Source organism: Taeniopygia guttata, chromosome 23 (genome assembly GCF_048771995.1).
Source record: "Taeniopygia guttata chromosome 23, bTaeGut7.mat, whole genome shotgun sequence".
NCBI classification, from domain to species: Eukaryota; Metazoa; Chordata; class Aves; order Passeriformes; family Estrildidae; genus Taeniopygia; species Taeniopygia guttata.
The window spans coordinates 1,659,983-1,675,898 of NC_133048.1; positions in this window are offsets into that span (position 1 = coordinate 1,659,983).

The window sequence follows — 15,916 nt, forward strand, 5'->3', positions numbered from 1 at the left end:
GCAGCTGTGGGCAGAGGACACGGGCAGGGCAGCAGGACCCCCATGGACCACACGGAGAGGATGGAAAGGGCAGGACAGCGCTGCCCAGCCAGGCAGGTGAGGAGTTCGCAGTGTCACCCAATGTCCCCTGTCCCCTGGCATGTGCAGGATGGTGGCACTGCCCACACAGCCCTCCTGCCACCCCTCAGTCCCGACGTGGGAGACGGGGCTGGATTGCTTGGAACAAACCCAGCATCCCGCTCTTTCTCTTTCCCTTTCCCAGGCTAATTTTATCCTCCTCCCAGTGACAGATTGAGGGCTTCAAACCCAGCCCCTGAACTCTCTCCTGCTTCCCCGCCGTGGAAATTGCTGCGCGGTGGTGCAAAATGGGAGAGCAATTTGCAAAACAAATAAGTCTCCGATTAGCTAACGAGTGTCGGGCTGACCTTACAGGGACCCCTTCATTAGGAGACACTGAGCACCGATTAACTGCTTTGGGATGGAGGGAGCCACTTCAGACCGGTTTAATGAATTAAATATATGGTCCTATTTGGCTCTTAATGTAAAAAAAAATGTTAAGTACAGTAATTGTCACGTTCCCGAAGTCAGTCATCTCCCTATCTCGCAGTTCAGCGAGACTTTCCCCTTTCCCAGCACCAAAGTTTAATTTGTTAATGTGCTTCTGGTGTCACGGTGTTTCCCTCCATTAACAGCAGCCCATCAGAGTGTTCTGCTCAGGGAGCTCGGGAGTGCTTCCCTCCAGGTCTCCTCTGCTCTCCAGAAATATTCCAGCACTTGGATTGCTCCAGGCGCTGTCCTGGCCATCAGCTCCTGCCGGGGCTGGATCTTCTCCTCTCCTGTTCCTCCTTGTGGCACAGGACAAGAGGAAACGGCCTTGAGCTGTGCCAGGGTGTGAAAAATGCATATTTATGATTGGCTCTTCGCAAATGTTACAATGAATATTATATGTGTAATGTTAGAAAGTTGTGCTGTATTAATTCTCTTACGTAGTGTGTTAAATGTAGTTTTAGGTTACAACATAATGTTAAAATAGAGACTATGTATGTGGGGAAGTTCTTTGTTTAGGAATGAGATACTCGCTTTGAGGAACACCTAAATCTTCCAAAGGAGAGGAAATTTATGGCTTCTTATCAGAAGAAGCGAATTTCTTCAGGCCTTGCTCAGATTCGAAGATGCCAGGGGATTAAAGGAACAGTTGACATACAACAGACAGAGTTTCTTGTTTTAAATAAAATATATGCATAACCATGAAGGATGTATGAATATGCAACAAGTGTATTGGTTTAAGGGTGATTCCTTTGTTCACAAGGGATGGTTTTCCTGACTTAGTGTCCAAGAGCATCCGGACATCCGTAATTCTTTGCTTTTTCTTGTCTTATAATTGTCCTAACTCTAAACTTTATTACTCCAATTGTATTATTATTTTTATAACCATTTTATTACTATTAAACTTTGAAAATTTTAAAAGCCAAGTGATTGGCGTTTTTCACACAGGGGAAGGTCGGGTTGGACACCAGGAGGAATTTCTGCATGGAAAGGGCTGCCAGGCATTGGAATTGCTCAGGGGGGTTGGAGTGGCCACCCCTGGAAGTGCCCATGGAAGGTCTGGATGTGGCACTCAGGTGAGGATCAGGACACGATGCTTTTCCAACCGAAATGACTTGGGGAAAAACAGACAGAAAGGGAAAAACCAATGACAAGGGAAGAGTGGAGTGATGAAATGCCTGATAGTCCTGGCCATGAGCTGTCCTGAAGTCTTGCTCCCGGGCCTGTAAACACACACCTTTGGTGACGTGCCTCTGACTGCTGTGTGATTTAATTACTGCACGCTTAGAAGATTAAATCCACGATTAAAAGAATTTATATGGATTAGCTCAGGATGATTTTAAATCACTGCCAGCTCACGGCAAAGCAAATGTGCAACCTGCAGCAGGAGCAGCAGTGCTGGGAAGGGCTGGAGGAGACTCTGGCCCTGCTCTGTGTGCCAGGAGAGCCCCCAGCAGAGCTGGCTCCATGCTGGGGCACTGCCATGGACAGGATGGATTCACCTGCCCAGCACGCTCCTCTCCTCATCCACCACTCCATCACACCCATATCTGCTTAAAAACATTCAACTCTTACTCCCCAGATGTGTTTTCCATCATGGGTATACCCCTCAAAGACTTCTGACGGCCCAAGGTGTACCTATTGAAGGCCTTCAATAAATACCTGCTTTTATTCTCTTAATTTGCTTTAGGCAGCCACTGCAAGGCAGCAGCTTCCCCGTGCAGGATGGCAGCACCACGCCAGGCCCTGTGCAATCTGTTTGATTTGAAATATTAGTGAAGAGATTAGAAACAGTGCTCATGATTTCGTGATGCATATGGTAATTAAAGTGTTACATTGCAATTATGATGTAATTAAACTGTGGGATGCTCTTCAAGATGCAATTGCCACTCATTTGCATAACTGACGGATTTGCTTATTAGCACCCTTTTAATATATGTATTAAAAAGAGCATCAAGAGCGTTGGCTACAGAAGCAGCACTCCATCTTCCTCCAGCAAGCTGCAGGGCCTGGGCTGCTGCTTCCAGCTCCCGCTGCTGCTGCAGCATTCCCTGCCTGGGGCTCTCCCCCAGCAGCACTCAGGAGTGGCTCTGCTGCCCAACAGCCCCAAAATTCCAGCCCCAGCTGGAGCAGACACATCTTCCTGCACGTCCAGCTTCACACCAGGGCACCCCCAGCAGCGCCTGAGCAGCCTCCTGGTCACTCCCCTTCTCACAAACTCTGCCGTGCTCTGTATCTGCTGAGTTCTTATTCCAGAGGAAGAGATTTTCCCTTTTTCCAGCCTCTGGGTCACTCCCCTCCTCACAAACTCTGCCACTCTGCCGTGCTCTGTATCTGCTGAGTTCTTTTTCCAGCCCCCCTAAGCCAGTTCTCAGTTATTCACCCTTTCAAGGATGCCCTTTGGGGGTTCCTGGCTGGAAAGCCACCAAACCTTGTGGACAGCCACCAAACCTGGCCTTTCCAAGCAATTCAGACAAATCCCTCCAGCTGCCACCCTCACCAGCTGTGCTCATCCAGCACAGCACTGGCACCCACTCTGTGCCAGTTACCCTCATTCAAAAAGAACATTTCTGGGGCTGTAGATTCTTGTAGGTCTGAAAAATCAGATGATTTTTTTTCCTCTTTAAACTCGTCAGAACTTCCTCTGAGGAGCTGAAATAAAATTACTCTCAGCTGGGCTGTCCATAACCTGGTCCTGATCGCACAACTGGGAGTAGGTGCAATGTCAGGCAGCGAGGTGGGAACAAAACGTGGCAGCCAGGGAGAGAAAATCATCACTGAAAGCCAAGTCCTGTGTGTGGAACTTGCTTTTATATTGAGCAGGCTATGCCTTAAAACATCCCTGACTGCTGCTAATGCCTCAATCTGCCTCACTGAACAGCGTGCAAGGAAAGGGAAAAGGACTTTTCAAATGGTTCTTTTTAGCTGCTGCTTTTAACCCGCACTGGGGAACATGAGATTCCTGAAAAACATGATGTCTGGTGTTCTGCAGGAATGGATCCATGGGGAAAAGAGTGCTGCTGCTCAGAGAGGATGATGGGTTGGGCTCTGAGGAGTGTTTTGTCCCCTGTCTGGAGAGATCCCAGAGAACATACCCAGGTTTAACGCTCCATGGACAGGACATGGGGCAATCCCACCATCCAACCTGAGAGGTGTTGAGTGAAGAGGCTGCTGCTTCCCCCCACAAACCATTCCAGGGTGGCCTTGGGAGGTGACAGGTGATGGAGGTCTCCATCAGTGATGTCAAACCCCAGCTCAAAAATCGCCAGCCCCCTGTGAGCCGACAGCTCCGAGCGAAAAACATTTACAGTCATTTAGAGGAAAAGCTTTTTCCCTTCTCTCCCAGCTACAACAGATCTATGATAGGGCTTTTCAAACTTCAGCATCCCCCTGGCAGCCCCTGTTAGGCCTGGAGGTGGAAATGAATGATTCTTCACCAGATTAAAAGATCTGTGTGACAGCAGAGCAGTGCTGCGCTCGCAGCCCAGGGAGCGCTGAGCACAAGCTGGGCTGGTGCCTGCAGGGCACCCTTGGGGCTCAGTCCCTCTGGCAGAGCCACCTGGGACCCCAAAACGAGCCCTGAGCAGCCTCCAGCGCCCTCCCTTCACCACTTATTTTGGTTTGGTTGTAGATGGCTGTTGTAGATGGCTGCTAATTAAAATTGATGCCATGCTCACCAGAGCCCAATTCCGCATCGAGCTCCTGTTGCTTCCTTCTCTGCGAGAGCAGGTCTGCCATATTTAGCCAACTCATTAGCAGAAGCAGATGCTTGGATCCGCAGTCCCTAATGACTGTAAATGAGAGTATTAGTTTATTGACTGATGCTCTAATTGTTGCCACGACCACAAGCGACAGCCCCAAGCCCAAGCGCTGTCTCCGTGCTGAAGGACACCCAGCTCTGTGGGGACAGGGACAGTGCTGCCAGGGCTGGAGGCAGGACAGAGGGGCCAGCACCCCCAGGATGTGACCCACATGCAGATGATCCAGCAGGTGAAGAGCAAAGCAGAAGTTGATTAAATTACACTTCCCCAAGCAGAGGTCAGAGCCTCGGAGCGTGCGTTGAGGCGTGCCCTTTGCAGGGTGACTTGACTTCCCCGTGCTCCCTGCATGGTAATGAAGAGCCTGTTGGGGCCTGGAGCAGCAGCCTGTGCCATCCCTGCTTCCCTCCTCCTTTGCTGGTCCATGGAAGTGCAGATGAGTGGGAGGAGGGTGAGCTCAGAGCTGTCCTGCACTGCCTGGGTGACCGCCAGCCCTGCTCCTGCCCCGCCCCTGATGGACAGTCCAGGGTGATTAACTGGGGCTGTGCTTTAATTAAAGCATCTCCAACCTGCCCTGACCCAGATGTGCACAAACAGCCCCAAAATGAAGAGGTTTTGAGCATGTCCCTGAACGACCCACAGAGCAGGGACAGGCCTAGGCCATGGCAAGACATCTCTGGATATGCCTGGGAAAACAAGAAGCATTGCAGCCTTTTTTTGGCCACTATTTTAATGGAAAAGAGACTGAGAGCTGCCACACAGGGTCTGTGGGAGCTGCTGCTTCATGGACCCGAACCCCCCAAAATCTGACACAATCTGACTTTGGGGAAAAGAAAGAGGCATGGAGAAAGTTGTGTCTGCCTTGAGGGATTGCTGGATGTTTCCCCAGCACCTAGATATCAACAGAAAGAAACAGATTTACAAGAGGATTTAAGAGGCATCAAGTTGCCTGGATACCAGATCCTGTAACTACCCAAAAAAGTAATTATAAAAGCAAGAAATCTGTCTCGGCTAAGCAGGTGGATGGGAAATTGGAAATCCATTTGTGGGAGACTTTCTGCTTTCTAACAAGGCAGGTTACAGCTCATCCTGCCTGCCCTGGGGGAGAATGGAGTGCTGGCTCCTGGCCTTGCCAGCGCTGTGGCGGTCACTGCTGGGCTGCCACCCCTCCAGATGGCTGCCACACGCCTGTCCCCAGGTCCCTGCCACCTGCACAGGCTCTGCTCTCCCCTGGCAGCCACTCAGCTCCTGCTCTCAGGCCAGGTTTGAGTTTTGAGCTTCCCAGAAAACCTCCCCTGCATGGTGGTGCCTGCGAGCTGGAGCCCTCAACCCCTCCTGACAATGCTGATGGAGCCAGCTGGGCTTTGACACCACAAAAACAGCCCCCTGCCAATGAGAAATCTACTTTAGAACCACCTCTGGGGTTTTTTCCTCTTGGAAAAACACTGAAAAAATTAATAAAAACAAAAAACTCCCCTCTATAATCCCCAAATCCAAATTTCTTTGCACAGACTCTCTCTCAGCCCACTGGTGCATCACCAGGACTTGTAATTATGAGTGTAGAAGCCTTTTGCTGCTGTAACTGTTTCTTTGTGGCCTGGGAGGAGATGGGCTGTGCTGGAAGCGAGAGAGATTTTGCTGGAGCATGAAAAGCAAAGCTATTTAGTTTAGGTAACATCTCTGGAGCTCTAGGGGTCAAGAATGAGAACTCCAGGAAAATAGTTTGCAGGGCAGGATGGCGTGGAGAAAGGAGAGGAAAAAAGAACTGAGAAAATGCATTTATTTGATGTCCAATTTACCCTTTCCCAGCTGTCTGCTCCTTTTCAGCCACCAAATAGGAAAAAGGTGGGGAAAAAGGAGCAGTGGCAGTGCTGCTGGAGCAGGCAGGGACACAGGGAAAACAGGGCTGAGGGACAGAGATGGCAGCGGTGGCTTTGAGCTGCAAGGAGCTGCAAGAAGAAGGGGCGAGAGAAGAAATCAGCAGGAGAATCCTGGTGGCAGCAAGGCCCTGGCTTGGCAAATTTATCCCAGCACGGTGGTCACAGCCCTGAGGCTGCCAGAGCTCCAGGGGTGTTTGGACAACGCTTTTGAGCACAGGGTGGGATTGTTGGGGGGACTGTGCAGAGCCAGGAGCTGCACTGGATGACCCCTGTGGGTCTCTTCCAGGGGGATATTCCATGATTCTCTGGGCTGTTCTGCCTGTGAAAAATACCAATCACTTGGTTTTAGAATTTTTAAAAGTTTAATAATAGTAATAAAATGGTTATTAAAAATAGTAATACAATTAGAGTAATAAAAATTTGGAGTTAGGACAATTACAAGACAATAAAAAGCCAAGAATTATGGATGTCTGGATGTTTTTGGGCACTAAGCTGCCAAAAACAAGGGAATAACCCTTAAAACCAACAGCCTGTTGCATATTCATATATCTCATACATGATGCATAAATTCGTTGCAAATTAAGAACTTTTCTGGTGTTTGTCAACTTCTTCCCCTTAATCCTGGTGGTTCCATAAATATGGAGAGAAGGTGGAAGAATGTTTGTCTTTCCTGATGAGGAGGCAGGAACTCTTTATGGGCCCCTTCGCTGTTATCTCTGTGAGACAAATTTCTTGATTATCTCATCTCTCTCTTGAGCTAGTTAAAAACTATCTTACACAGCACAGTTTCTATTATAACGCTGTGTTATGATGCTGTTGAGGCAGGATGGGAATGAATAGACTGTTCAGAAGGCGAGAGAATAGAACTCTGATTTATTTCAAAATACAAAAGAGTTTTGTGTAGACCAACTCTATTCGTCTTGAAGTGAAAACACCTCAACCATTGGTGTGCAGTGAATGACGTACAGTAGCAAAACTTAACTATAAACAATGTGGACAACAAGAGAGATAAAGAACTTATTTAGATTATTTCTCAGCACTTTCTCAGGCTTCTACCTGGTTAGAAATTTTTCCTTTTTTCTTTGATTGAATCTGAGACCTGCAGTGTTATAACCTAAAAATATATTTAACACACTGCTTAAGGGAATTAATACAGCACAACTTTCTAACATTACACATATAATATTCACTGTAATATTTGTGAAAAGCCAATCACAAAGTGTGCATTTTTCACGTGCCCCAGCCACACACAGACCCATGGGCTTCCCTCAGTCACTCAAACAACTTCCATTCACCATCTCTCCCTTGCAGGCAACATTTCTCCCTTACAATAAGCCTCATAACTCTGCATTTCTGTGGTTTTGACAAGAAAAAGGGCGGGTTGGAGCTCTCCCTTGTAAATCAGCTCATTAATGCTGTGTACCGAGGGCTTTGGGGCTGTGCAGCAGGCAGGGAACAAAGACAGATGTAGCTGAAATTCCGTGAGCGTGGAATCTGGGGATGGCTGGGATATCAAGGAGGATGACAGGAGGTGTTGGTAGGTGTAGGAGTGATCCTACAGCAAGAGGTGACCTTGACCCAGAAGATTTCTTCTTCTTCTTTGTTTTTTCTGTTGCACCTCTCAGCAGCAAAGGGGCGAGAATTGTGTTTTTTTTCAAAGGCGAGTTCCGAGCTCCAAAGAAAGGAATTGCTAAATGTTTATCACAACTTGCCTGGGGGGATGTGAAATACAGCAGGAAATCTCCCCCTCTCTGCCTCCCACTGCACCCTACCCTGAATTCGGCAGGAAAAGTCGTTTGAGTGATCTTAGCGGAATCAGAACAAGCATTTACTGCTCTTTAAGGACCCATAAACCACTTGAGTGGTTTGCTGGTTTATATCTATCTTCTACATTAGCCATTTAAATTAAAACATTTATAATTAATTGAACAAATCATTTCCTCTTCCCCCCCCCCTCCCTGCCCCTTTGGGGACTGGAGCATGGAAGATTTCAGTAAATTTTGGTCTCCTAAGCCGTTTCCTTGAGAGGGTTGGTTTGTCTCTGGGGTGGGAAGCAAGGGCAGGCACAGAGTGGTTTTAACTGGGAAATCAATTGATAGGAAAGACAAATTAACACCCATTTTTTTCAAAAAGGGAAATAAAAAGGGCGCTGGGAGCTTGCCTGACAGCTGCCAAGGAATTCCAGGATGGAGAGGAGCAGGAGCAGGGCTCTGGCAGGGTGGGTCACTGCCCTTGTGCTGGCTGGGAGTGGAGAGCAGTGTCCAGGCGAGCTGGGGGTGAGCAGAGGGACCAGAACCAGGAGGGACACCACTGACCCAAGACACACCATGCAAGGACTTCTCTGTGTGGGTGACACACGAGGTGGCCGTGATGGGGCTCAGGATGAAGCCCTGAGCATCCCAGGAATGGCCACTCTCAGCTGGGCAGCTGCAGAGGCGAGGGAGCTCTGGGGAATCCGCGGTCTTTGCAGAAAATACAGTTTATTTTGATGCCCTGGAAATGCCTTTGTCAGCAGATCTATTCTTTCATTGTGAAAAAGCCTATTAGCTTCTGCTTTCTACTTCTGTGGGAATTTATTCCTCCATCAGATGTGCGATATAAAAGTGCTTTCCTCTCGGAGATTGATACCGTGTGTGTGAAAAGCTCCGGGCCAGGCAGTCCCTTCCCTCAGGAGGGATGAAGGATGGCTCGGAGAGCAAAGCACTGAGCAGCTCCACAAGATAAAATCTCAATTCTAAGGGCTGCTATGACATCCTGGTGACCTTGGGCTGTCCCCCAGGCACCTGTGTAGTGCAGGATGAGCTGGGTTTTCGGCCCTGTCCTGCCCTGGGGTTCAGCAGTGACCCCTCAAAAGAGCCCAGAACTCCCCAAGGGGACAAGTAATGGCTGTGGGTATCAATAAATGTATTTGCTCTATATAAAGATGAAATACTATGAGATAAAAAAATCTGAATTTCAGCAGGAGAGCAGGGGATGGGCAATGCTGAAACCTCAAGCCCCCCCTAGTCCCACCCAGACCCCACCCAGACCCCACACCCTGGTGCTGGGGAAGATTTACAGCCCCATCCAATGTGGAGGGCCACAACCCCAGCAGGCACAGCAGAGCGCTCAGTGACAGCCGTGACACCCACGGGTGACATTTCCTGGCACTGAGGCCTCTTTGAGGCCAAGTGACAGAACAAATTCTCACCAGCACAGAGCCATCATGTTGCTTTTAATTATCAGGAAAGGTCCCAGAGCATTGCAGGCTGTTGATGGATCTTGTTTGTCAGAACTCCTTGGGGTTTTTTTTCTGTCCTGGATGTTTTTTTTCTCAAAATAACCCTGCTGGAGATCCAAGCCCTGCAGGGACAGAGGAGTGGGCAGGGTGAGCTAATCCTGCACATCCCACCTGTGCTGCTGAGCCAGGACTTGGGATGGCTCTGGGGTGGGAAACGTGACAAAAATATTAAGTGGGAACTTCTCCTGGCTCTGCTTGTTTGAAACACAAGGTTGACATCAAACAAAAGTAATAATTATTTAAAATCAAAGATGCCTGGGCTGAGCCTGTTCCTCTGAACTGTGATGCCCTGGAGAAAAGGGTCAGGTCAGTGCTGCCTTCTGCTTTATCCACCCACCATCATGTTTAATATGCTCCAGCTTTACACCAGGCACTCTCCATTTATCACCAGAACACCTTGCAGAGGGTTACCTGCCAGTTTCCTCCCTTAATCACTGCTGATACAATGAGGTGACAGTCAGCCTCGAAGGAGGGGGGCATTTTTGTCAGGAGGGCTTTTGCTGCTGCTGTGGCTTGCTCTCCATTTGGCAGAGGCTTGGAGCTCGACTGAGACAAAGGAAATTTGGATGTGGAGGGGACAGGGGCAGGTTTCCAGCCCTCCTCCTGCCCACCTCCAGCCCCAGCCCCTTCAGCTGTACCAGAGTCATGCTCCATGTCAGTGCACTCTGCACCAGTCACAAAGCCAGGCACATCTCCTCAGAGCTGAGGCAAAAAAGGTGATGTAGAGGCACAAAGAAATCCCAAAAGACATCTGTCCTGGGAAAATGTGGCTGCTGGAACATCTGCTGCCTGTTGGGATCTAGCTCCTCCAAGGGGACAAGGAACCTGACCACATCCATGGCAGGTGGGTCCTTGCCATGGGGTTTGGGGCTCAATCCTCGGCTAGTGCCACTCCTTTTGTTCCAGCAGGATGAGGAAGGCTCCTGTCCCAGCTCCCCTCTGTCCTGATGACCCCTGAGCCATGGACATCACCCCAAATCCCAGCCCCAGGATGGTTTTTGCTCCCCACACAGAGCCAGAGAGGGCTGTGAGCTCCAGCACACACTTACCCCTTCCCTGTGGCACCAGGTGGGTCCCTGACACCCAGGCGGCAGCCCTGCCTATAAATCATATTTTGCCCAGATTTAGAGGAGAAAGGAGCTATTATGAGAAATAGATCAGAAGTGACACAGCTCATTATTGAGAGGTGAGTCCGAGCTGCAGACAAGGGCAAAGTTAATAGAAAACGTATCCAATCCACAATGGTAACTTTAATTGTTAGCACTAATGAAGCCTATTTAGGATGGATTATGTATCTGGCACTTCAGATGCAGCCCTCAATTCATCTTCCCCATCACATGTCTCATCGCATCAGATCCAGAGGCAGAAGGAGAGCTTTTCCCCTTCCACTGAACAACTGGGGTTGAAAATCAAATTCTGTGCCATCCATCAGCCCAGAGGCCCAGCTGGCCCGGGCAGGGACTTGTGGGGACACTCACAGGGGTGACTCCCCTCCTCAGCATGGCCAGCAGCTGCAGCATCAATGCCACAGCACCTGCTTGAGGGCCCCAGCTGCACGTTCACAGAATCACAGAGTCACAGAACCACAGAATCCCAGAATCACAGAACCACAGAATCCCAGAATCCCAGAATCCCAGAATCACAGAATCACAGAATCCCAGAATCCCAGAACCACAGAATTACAGAATCCCAGAATCCCAGAATCCCAGAATCCCAGAATCCCAGAATCTCAGAATCACAGAATCCCAGAACCACAGAATCACAGAACCACAGAGTCACAGAATCCCAGAACCACAGAATCACAGAATAAAGGGGTTGGAAGAGACCTCTAAGATCATCAAGTCCAACCCATGCCCTAACACCACAACCAGGCTATAGCACCAAGTGCCAAGTCCAGTCTTTTTTTAAACATATCCAGAGATGGTGATTCCACCACCTCCCTAGGAAGACAATTCCAGTATTTTATTATTCTTTCAGTGAAATTTTTTTTCCTAATATCCAACCTAAACCTTCCCTGACATAGCTTGAGGCTGTGTGCTCTTATTCTGCCAGTTGCTGCCCGGTGGAAGAGATTGAACCCCGTTGTCACCTCCCCTTGCTGAGTTTCCAGCTGCAGCAGCCCCGAGGTGGCTGCTGAGTGTCCTGGAGGTGACAGGAGGCTGCACCTCTGCCCCAGACCAGCCCCCTGCTCCCCAGCCTCCTCCCAGCCAGTTTCCCAGGCACACTTCTGGAATTAAGGACAAATTGTAATTACTTTTCTCGGTAACCAAACCTTTGGAGGAAAGGGCTGGTGATAGATTTCAGGCTTTATGGGAGCTGACAAAGAGCATTACTCACACTGCACGGGAGCTGGCACCTCGTCAGACAGGGAGGTCTGTGCTGACCATCCCCGGGGCACCAACAGACAGCAGGATTTTTTTCCCTTAATATGGGAATTAAGCACGTTGTCCTGTCGAGTTCCCTGGGCTGTGCTGAGCCCTGGCACATCGCCCCTCTTTGCCAAACTCTTGTTTGAAAGGTCACTGCAGCCCAAATATTGCAGAGAAGTGAACTGCAATGTCGCTGTTGGACACGAAATGAGTGCACAGAAGCTTGGTGAGTTCAAAAGAGAAAAAAGAGCCAATTTTATTCCTGACCTCGCAATAAATAGAATTCCAAAAGTGACAGTGGATTGGAGGATGGAATTGCCACTTCTCCAACCACACTGGTCAAACCAGCAGCCCATCAATTCTCTCCTCCCACAAGGAAGAATGTAAAACAATCATTGTTTACATGAGAACTCCAGTAGAAATATGTAAACATCTAAGGCATGGAAAACTTTTAAAAGAACTTGAAAACTTTTAAAATAACTATAAAAGAAATCTTAACACTTAAAAACCAGGGCAACATCACAGAAGAGGAATTTGGTGCTGAGCTTCTCGTGGGCACAGGGTTCTGCTGGGCACTGCCAACCCCACCCAGCCACAGGAGCTGCTCCTGGGTCAGGCATTTCCCAGGAATCAGCAGCAGGGAGCCATCCTCACCCCTCAAATGGGATCATTCTCCCTTTTGTCCCCATTTTCCCTCCTCAGCAGTGCTCCTCAGAGCGCCTTCTCAGTGCACTGGGGATTTTCTGCGAGGCAAACCAGAGGAATGAATTGTGGCAATGATGACTCCAGTGCTCAGGTGGGTTCCACAGGACACGTCCTGGCTGGAGAAGTGGCAGCTGGCACCAGGAAATGGGGGCTGGCAGCCCCCAGGGACCCCCACATCACCCCCCTTCCTGTATGAGCATGGACAAAGTGCATTGAACCTCCCATGTTGTGTCCTCCAGCTTTCCTCACACTGAAAACTTTAATTAAGTGATGGATGGGAGCCACAGAAAGTTGAGATGGATGGATCTATCTCATCTTCTACCCGTGGTATCCATCATAGTGCTGGATTTTGTGTCTGTGTCCCTTTAAATAAAACTCCTTGCTTTGCACTGGGGAGGGAAAAGGAAAAAAAAATCGATTAAAAAGAAAAGGAGGTGAGGGGGGGAAAAAGGATAATCATGTCCCACAAAAATTAAGGTAAAGAAAAATGATGTAAAAAAATCCCTTCTCATATAAAAAGGCTATTTTATAATAGACCTTTAAAGCTTTCCATCAAGTGAAACCAACACATTTACTCGAAGTGTTAAAGAGGAGCCTTCAATCAATCAGAGAAGTTCATTTTTACCCTGTAATGAATTCAATTGACCTTCGTGTTGCAAAGGTACAGCAGCTGAGGCAGGGGGGAGGCTCTGAGACACCCCCTTGTCCCAGCGGGTGTGTGGCTGCCAGGCCCAGCCTGGTCCCTGGGGCTCTGGAATTTGGGATGCTGTGGATGTGGCACTTGGGGAAAGGGACATCACTTCTGTGTGAAAACCTCTGCTCTCAAAGCAATTATCAGCAACTAATGGGGGCTGGGAAATCTCCTCTCCCTTCCCACTGATGGAAATCCCACCTTGTCCCCACAAGTTGCACATGGAGGAGCAGTCACCCGCTAACTCTTGGAAATCGGAGTTTGTGGCTGGAGATTCCCCACCCACCAATATTTTGGCTGCACTGGAAGGTCACACGGACGTGGAGCCACAGGGATTTTGGGACATGGCTTAAGGGGGGAAGTACCCCAGGCCTGTGAGGTTTTTTGGGGCACAGATCCAGCTGTCCTGCACCTGCAGGGTGTGAGAAGAGCCCCTTGCCCAGGGCAGGGCAGGGGAGGGGAGGTTTTGGGTTGTTTTGTTTTCCACACCAGGTCCCTGAATCCCCCAGTGACACTGAACAGTCCCAGCCCCACCATCACCCACTGGTCCCAGTCCCTGGCTGGTTCTGGAAGGTTCTGGGGGGTGCAGCAGTCCCACCACCCCAACTCTGCAGCTCCAGGGGCGAGCTGCAGCCCCCAGCCTTCGCTCTCATCTCCTGCATAAGTACTGATAAAAGAGCGGCTAAAAATACAGGAAAACATTCATTTCTGAGGGAAGAATCCCTTGAATTGCACCCCAGCTAATTAACATTTATCCAAAGTGCACTCATCATAAACATACATTAACCTTTGAGGCATGTATAAGAGCAATTGGAAAATATATAATGAGAGTGGAGAGAAGCCAGAGCACCAGACCTCCCCTCTGAAAATGCCACCCTGGCCTCCTCCTGGATGCATTTTCCAGCAGTTTCCCCTCAATTCCTGGTTTTTCAGTGCTCCCCAAGTAGGTCCTTGACCCCCCTGAGCTGCCCCCTCCCTGCTCAGAGCTGGGGGAATGCCCACCCCTCTTCTCTCCTGCTCCTCTGCTGGGCACCAGGGATCATTCCTGTGGTAAGCCCAGAGAAAAATGAAGGATTTTGTCCAAGATTTAAATTAAACCAGCAATCAATATCGCTCCTGAAAGCGGAGAGAAGAGCAGCCATGGTGCTGAGATGTCCTTAATGATTCCAGTCAAAGTCATTAGCAAAGTTACCTCCTTGGCTTTTATTTTATTTTATTTTATTTTATTTTATTTTATTTTATTTTATTTTATTTTATTTTATTTTATTTTATTTTATTTTATTTTATTTTATTTTATTTTATTTTATTTTATTTTATTTTATTTTATTTTATTTTTATTTTATTATTTTAATTGGGAAGGTGAGAGAGCTCCTCATCCTCAAGGAAAGACAGAGAAACATTAAAGGCAACTGGGAGCACTTTAATGTGCTGGGGATTTTGGAAGGAATTTTGAATGAGTAAACACACACCAGATCCTCTGGCTCCTCCTCTGCACAGCCCCAAGAGCTCAGCAGGCAGCAGTGGGAGGGGGCTGAACCACCCAAAAATGTACCTTGGGACCTTTACAGCTTCATTCCAAACCCTTTTGGTGGGATTTTGTGTGGTTCTTCATCCCTCTTTTCCCAAGAGCTTTCCCCACACCTTCCCTGGATATTCCACAGCTCTCCTGCCCACAGGATTTGTGAGCACAGCAGAGAAAAATCTCCCTGCAGCAGCCCTGGTTAGAGCTCTGAGCTGGAAATCAGCTGGAAATCAGCTGGAAGGGCTGATTCCATCACACCCTTCTGTCCTGACCAGTCTGAACTTCAGGGATGGGCTCGACAGGGATGCAGGTGCCTCTTTCTGTCCTTCAGCCTCCCTTGGCAGGGCCATGAAATAAAGAACTTCAGGCTGCAAAACCAAAGAGGGCTTCAATCCTGGCTGGAAGTGTGAGAATTCCCCAGGAAATCCAGCAGCAGAGCAGGGAGGGGCTGCGTGGAGTGAACTCTGCGAGGGACACCCAGCAGTGATGGGAAGGGGGCTCTGGCTGGCCAAAAAGTGCAGGCAGCAGCATTTTAAATTTTTAATTATTTTTTTTTTTAGCCTGGAGATGCAGTGCTATTATCAATGTTATCACCAATGTTATTTATCACAGCAAGTGGCATAATTAGTACCATACTTATTAATACATAAAGCTGTAGCGTTTTTACTAAAGCAGCTACAAAACTCTGAGTTGCTATTAATGCTGACATGAATATATTAATAATATATTAGCACTGGTTTGTTTTCTGGCTTCCACTTCCCTGAAATAATTTTTTGCTTTAACTCTTGATCCTGCTTGCTGAATATTTTGGCAGGGGATGGGTCTAATCAGTAATCACAGAATCACAAAGCCATTGAAGTTGGAAAAGACCTCCAAGAGCATCCAGAGCAAGCTGTGCCTGATCCCCACCTTGTCACTGAGGTTCCTTGGACCTCCAGGGATGGGGATCCAAACCTCCCTGGGCAGTTCCAAGGCTTGACCACCCTTTCCATGCAGAAATTCCTGCTGGTGTCCAACCTCAGCCTCCCCTGGCCCAGCCTGAGGCCATTCCCTGTCCTCCTGTCCCTGTCCCCTGGGAGCAGAACCCAACCCCTGGCTGTCCCCTCCTGTCAGGGAGTTGTGGACAGGACTCATTTTTGTTGGATGTCAATCAAAGATGTGGAAC